The following is a 6,979-nucleotide window of genomic DNA, read 5'->3' on the forward strand; positions in this document are numbered from 1 at the left end:
GGAACATTTGAGGTCCAGCCTTCCAGAGCCACTTCATGCCTAGCCTAGAGCCTTGAGGGGGAAAGATCACAACTTCCAGGTGGTACCCAGGCCCTGAAACCCAGTCCAAGAGGTAGGCAATATGCTAGAGATGGAAAGGCCACAAAAGCTCTTCTAGTGAACTCTGACCTCGAAGAGGCAGTTCACATACACCATCCATCTCTTTTGATAAACACTCTAGGGCTTTGCAAATATCCCTCACTAGATACCTTTGAGGTCAGCGTTACCATCATTACCCCAATTCTAGGTGATGGAACAGTTTCCATAACTTGCCTGAAGCCCTCATGCCCTGAGGAGCAGAACCAGGACTCCCAATGCCAGTGGGCCCAAGAGCAGTCACACACCTCATGTCATACCAATACAGGTGGCTCAAACAGAGCATCACTTTGCAGATGGGGAGTAATATCTGAATATGGGGATGTGGTCACTGGCTGTTGAGAGACAGCGCCTTGGTCTGAGTCCAGCCTCTCTACTAGTCCCAGCCCATCCCCATTTCCTATCAAAGAATGAATTTACGGGCTGGGGATGTGGCTCAAGCGGTAGTGCGCTCGCCTGGCATGCGTGTGGCCCGGGTTCGATCCTCAGCACCACATACAAACAAAGATGTTGTGTCCGCCGAAAACTAAAAATAAATATTAAAAAAAAAGAATGAATTTACTAGAACTGTCCCCTCGAGTTGTTATGAGGACTGCACAAAGTTTTTTTTTTTTTTTTTTTTACCATGTACACAGAGGCAATCCTTATTTTGGGATGTCAGGAGAGGAAAATCACATACATGGGCTCAGGGGTGGGTTTCCTCACTTCAGTGCCTGGTCCCCCAGCAGACCTGAGAGCAGGAATAGCCATCTTAATTTTGCAAATAAGGAAACAGAACTATAAAAGTGGCCTTTTAAAAAATATCTTTATTTTATTTTTATGTGGTGCTGAGGATTGAACCTAGTGCCTCATGCATGGTAGGAGAGCACTCTACCTCTGAGCCACAACCTCAGCCCAAGGTGGCCTTTTTTAATTGAAGTTAAATTGGTCTCCCCTCAACAAATGCTTAGACTTAATTATTTAAATTATCTTTGCATATGCTCCTGCCACTATTTTATTGAAATACAATTCATATACCATAAAATTTACCATTTGAAGACACAATTCAGTAATTTTTAGTAAGTATACTGATAAAGTTGTACCACCAACCATCATCACTATCTAAATTTAGAACATTTTCATCTCCCAAAAAGGAAACCTATACTTATTAGTAGTTATTTTCCATTACCTACCTTCACTTCCAGCCCTTAAAACCACTAATCTATGTTCTGTCTCTACAGATATACCTATTCTGGATATTTTATTTTATGTTATTTTATTTTACATAAGTATGTACTTGGTGTGTTACTGGGGATTAAACCCAGGAGCACTGTACCACTGAGCTATATCTTCAATCTTTTTTTTTTTTTTTTTTTTTTTTTTTTTTTTTTTAGAGAGAGAGAACTTCAATATTTATTTTTCAGTTTTTGGCAGACACAACATCTTTATTTGTATGTGGTGCTGAGGATCGAACCCGGGCCTCACGCATGCCAGGCGAGCGCGCTACCGCTTGAGCCACATCCCCAGCCCCAATCTTTTTTTTTTTTTTGTAAACTTTCTCATCTTTTTTTCTTTTTTTTATTATTAGTTGTTCAAAACATTACATAGCTCTTGACATATCATATTTCATACATTTGATTCAAGTGGGTTATGAACTCCCACTTTTACCCTGTATACAGATTGCAGAATCACATCGGTTATTAATCTTTTTTTTTTTTTTTCTTTTTCTTTATTTTTAATTTTATTTATTATTGTTGTTATTGTTATTATTTTTTTTTTGAGAGAGAGAGAGAGAGGGTCTCTATTAAGTTTCCAAGGCTGACCTCAATCTTGAAATCCTCTTGCCTCAACCTCCCAAATAGATGGGATTATAGGTGTGCATAACCATGCTCGGCTTGGATATTTCATATATGTGGAATCATGTGGCCTCTTTCATCTGGCTTCTTTTATTTAGCATAATGTTTTCTGGGTTCAACTATATTATATATCAGTATTACATGGGCAAAGGATATTCTATTGTGTAGATCTATGACAGTTTGTTTATGTACTTATTAGTCAATAGTTTCTGGAGTTTTTTGTTTGTTTGTTTCTTTTGATAGCTATCCTAGAGAATGTGAAATAATATCCCATTGTGGTTGGTTGGTTTGTTGTTTCCGTACTAGGGATTGAACCCCGGAGCACTTTACCATCAAGCTACATTCCCAGTACTTTTTTTTGTGGTGTTGGGGATTGAACCCAGAGCCTTGTGCATGCAAGGTAAGCACTCTACCAACTGAGCTATATCTTCAGACCTATTCCCAGTACTTTTTACTTTTTATTTTGAGACAGGGTCTTACTAAGTTGCTGAGGCTGGCCTCTAACTCCTGGGCTCAAGTGATCCTCCTTTTTTTAATTTTTATTTTTGGTACTAAGGATTGAGCCCAAGGGCACTTAACCACTGAGCCACATCCCCAACCCTTTTTAATATTTTATTTTAAGATAGGGTCTCATTAAGTTACTTAGAGCCTTGCTAAATTTCTGAGGCTGGTTTTGAACTCATGATCCTCTTGCCTCAGCCTCCTGAGTGACTGGCACTACACTGTCCCAGCGGCTGCCCTTCTTTATTTTATTTTATTTTTTTCTGAGGTGCTGGAGATCAAATCCAGGGCCTATACATGCTGAGCAAAAGCTGTGCAATGGAGCTATTGGGCTGCGGATATAGCTCAGTTGGTAGAGTGCTTGCATCACACGCATAAGGCCCTGGGTTCAACCCCCTGAACTACCAATTAAAAAAAAAGTCAGTGAGCTAAACCCCCAGATGTGCCACTTTCTTTCTGTTTTACAGTCCTGGAGATTAAACCAGTGGTGCTCTACCATTGAGCTATATCCCCAGCCCTTTTTTATTTTTTATTTTGGGACCAGGTCTCACTAGTTGCCCAGGCTGGCTTGAACTCATGATCCTCATGCCTCAGCTTACTAAGTTATATAGGGGTATATCACTGCACCTGGCCACACCACTTTCTTATAAATAAAAATTTAAGAATTTTTTTTTTGTACTGGGGGTTGAACCCAGAGGCACTTTACCACTAAGCCACACCCCAGACCTTTTAAATTTTGATTCAAGGTATCACTTAGTTGCTTAGGGTCTAAGTTGCTGAGGGTGGTTTTGAACCTGTGATCCTTCTGCCTCAGCTGCCCAAGTTGCTGGGATTACAGGCATGCTTTACCACTCCTGGCTAAGGCTGGTTTTTATATTGCTCATACTATAAAATCAAAGTCACACTGAATATTGGGGGCAGACCATCAAATGTGTGTTTGAAACAGGAGGAAACAATCCATCTCTCAGCCCAAAGCCAACATCCTGACTGCAGATGAAAGTCTAATCCAGGTGTTTCCCTCTTGGCTTGTGAGAAGAGGTTGCCTAGGAGAGGAGTTTGACTTACGGAAACATCGTTTATCTCAGACAAATTGTGCATGCAAGGATATTGGCTGTTCTCTGGCAGCCACCAGAGTTTTCCTTGTCCAAGCAGGGATCAGCTGGTTGTATCCTCTGCTCACTGAGACCCTTTCCCACCCAGTAGTGTGAGAATGGAGGGGAAATGCTGCAGCTTCCAAGGTCATGTGGGCATATTTGTCTCAAAGGTAGACATGGAGGAACTCCCTGTCCTCCCCCAAATCCCCTCCTAAACCCTGGAAGGGATGAAAGTTTGCTCACACTGGAAGTACATCCTCCTCTAGAAGACAGCAGTTTTCTGGAAGCTCTATCACAGCTGCTGGTGATGCTCAGCCCTGAGGGCAACTGAAGAATGTGGTAGAGCAGGGTCCTTTGGTCTAATATCCCTCCATTGCAGGTCCACAAGCCATTCAGAAACAGAGTCTATCACAAGCACTGTCCCATATGGTGCCTCCCAGAAGTGTCCTTCTGCTTTGGTGAGTGAAAAGCATGTAGGGACACTGCAGGGGGTGCCTGGAGAAAGGTGGTGTAGGTCAGGGATGGTCATAAACAAAATGCCACAGGGAATCCAAGTACCACAAGAATGCATTTTGTCTGTCTGCTTATATAGAAAACAGATGGAAGGAAATACCATAATGCTTGGCTGGCAGGATTACAGCTATCCTATTTTTGCAGGTGTTTTTCTATTTTATCCCAAAATTCCCATAGTGAAAATTACCACGCTGTTTAGGCATATGGGTGGGAGGGTGTAATGCAAACTGCATGCAGTCAAGGCCATGAAGTTAGGGGCCTGTGGACAGGCCCCACCCTGACCCACATTCTGAGTTTTCAAGGGTGGGGCATCTTCCTGTTCACCCACAGTGGGCCCCTGGGCTCATTAGCCATAACCGTTGTTTCCATTTGTATCTGGAAGTAAGCAGGCAGTGCTTTTTGAGTCTGGGCTTGAAAAATTCAACTTCCTGTGGCCAGTGTGCACACAACATGTAGGAATCAATCTCATCTGTGATCTAAGGGGCAGGAATTAGGAGGGGCTTTCTCCTGGCAGGGAAGCTCACAGCCACCATCTCCTACAGAGCAGGGTCAGGGAGGGGTCCTGAGACTCTAGACATGCACAGTCCACCTCAGTAAACACCCACTACAACCAAGGTGCACTGAATTTACTTTGGCTTAGGGGAGAAAAGGTTAGAATATTCCAGAAACTATATCTGAACAAGCATAACCATCTGTTCAGTCTAAATCCTCATTGAGCTGAACAGACAGGAGAATAATCCTACAGCCAGAGAAAAAGCATAAATCACAGGCTCCTGACATAGCACTGTGGGATTAGCTTCCCCAATTCCTCTATCCATACACCACCCACAACTTTTCTGTTTATCAGGAATGAAAATGTGCCATGAAGTAGTCTATACAGATTCTAAGTGATCAAGACAGAAACTCCACAACATCACAGTTCTTCTTCCACTATAAGTCAGACTGTGGTGTTCCTCCACAGAGCAGGACTGACCCCACCCACTGCCATAGCTCCAGGTTGAGCAGAGGTAGTCACAAGTGGAGATGGGGAGGGACTTGACCATAGATGCTGCAAGTCAGGTTGGGAATGGAGGTGACAGCATGCATAGATTCAACAGCAGCTTTGGGAGGTAAAAAAACCCAAAAGAATTAATTACTCTTGGGAATTAAACTGGTGACAAACAACATGGACAAACAGGACAGGAGTGAGCTTGGAGCAAGACTGGGGATTCCAGAGAGTGGCTGGAAGTTTGGAAGGCCAGGACAGTCCAGGTGATGGTGATCAAGCAGCTGTCCAGGACTTGTCTGGAAAAAAAAATGTGTTGCTAGGAGAGGGATGATGCCATGGTTTAGATGTGTCACCTCCAAAATTCATGTGTAGGGTTTGGGGTATAGATCAGTGGTAGAGCTCATGCTTAGTATGCAATAAGTCCAACATCAAAACCCAAAATATGGAAAATGCAAAACCAAAAATTCAGGTATTGCCAATGTAATGGTATTAAGAAGTGGGGCCTTGCTGGGTGTGGTAGTGAACACCATAATCCCTGTTATTCAGGAGTCTGAGGGAGGAGGATCCCAAGTTTGAGATCAGCCTCTGTAACCTACCAAGAACCTGCTTCAAAATAAAATAAAATAAAATATAAAAAGATCTGGAGATGTAGATCAGTGGTAAAGTGCCTCTGGATTCAATTCCTAAAAAAAAAAAAAATTAGGCCACAAGGGCTCCTTCCTCATTAAAAGAATTACAGTCCTTAAAAATAGGCTTCACACAGGTTTCAGCTAGCTTGTGCTCTTACCCTGCTGCCTTCTACCATGTGAGGATGCAGCAGGAAGCCCTCACCAGATGCTGATGCTTTGATCTTAAGACTTCCCAGTCTCCAGAACAGTGAGAAACACATTTCTGTTTTTTGGTTTTTTGTTTTTAATAAATTACCTAGTTTGTGATATTTTGTTATAACAGCACAAACAGATGAAGACAGAAGGTCTGCACAGATCTTCAAAAGAGGAGTTTAAAAAATTTGGCAGTAGCCAGATGAAAAACAGTATGTCAGTTCCTTGAAAAAAAATTTAAAAATGTATCCATGATCCAGCAATATGATCCCGCAATTCCATTTCTGAGTATATGCACAAGATAACTGAAGCAGGATTACTCCCCACCCCTGAATTAGTGATTGAACCCAGGGGTGTTCTGCCACTAAGCTTTAGATATCAGTTACCCAGCCCTGCTCTCACTAAATTGTCCAGGCTGGCCTTGAATTTATGAACCTTCTACTGAAGCCTCCCCAGTAGCTGGATTACAGGCATACACCACCAAAACCAACTGAAAGTAGAATCTGAAAGAGAAAATTTGTACATCCATGTTTATAACAGCCTTATTCACAATAGTATTAAAACATGGAAGCAATCCAATTATTTATTGATGGATGAATGAAAGGAAGCCAAGTGTGGTGAGGGATGACAGGTCATCCCAATGACTTGAGAGGCTGAGGTGGGAGGACTGCTTGAGGCCTTGAGTTTGAGACCAACCTGGGTAGCCTAATGAGATTCCCTTCCTTTGTGAAGGGGATAGGAATTCCGACGCATGATACCACATGGATGAACTCTGAGGACATTAGGTTGAGTGGAATAAGCCAGTCACAAAAAAAGACAAATATACTATGATTCCAAGCATAGGAGATTCCTAGAGTTGTCAAATTCACAGAGAGTAGAATGTTGATTGCTAGGGACTGGAGAGCTATTGCTTTTTTTTTTTTTTTTTAGTATTGGGGATTGAACTCAGGGGTGCTTAACCATTGAGCCACATCCTCAGCCCTTTTTTATATTTTATTTTGAGACAAGTTCTCATTAAGTTGCTTAGGGCCTCACTAAGTTGCTAAGGCTGACTTTGAACTTGAGATCCTCCTTCCTCAGCCTCTCAAACTG

The sequence above is a fragment of the Marmota monax genome, unplaced genomic scaffold (genome assembly GCF_021218885.2).
Source record: "Marmota monax isolate L192 unplaced genomic scaffold, Marmota_monax_Labrador192_F-V1.1 WCK01_AAM20220418_F8-fsc00109, whole genome shotgun sequence".
Lineage (NCBI taxonomy): Eukaryota > Metazoa > Chordata > Mammalia > Rodentia > Sciuridae > Marmota > Marmota monax.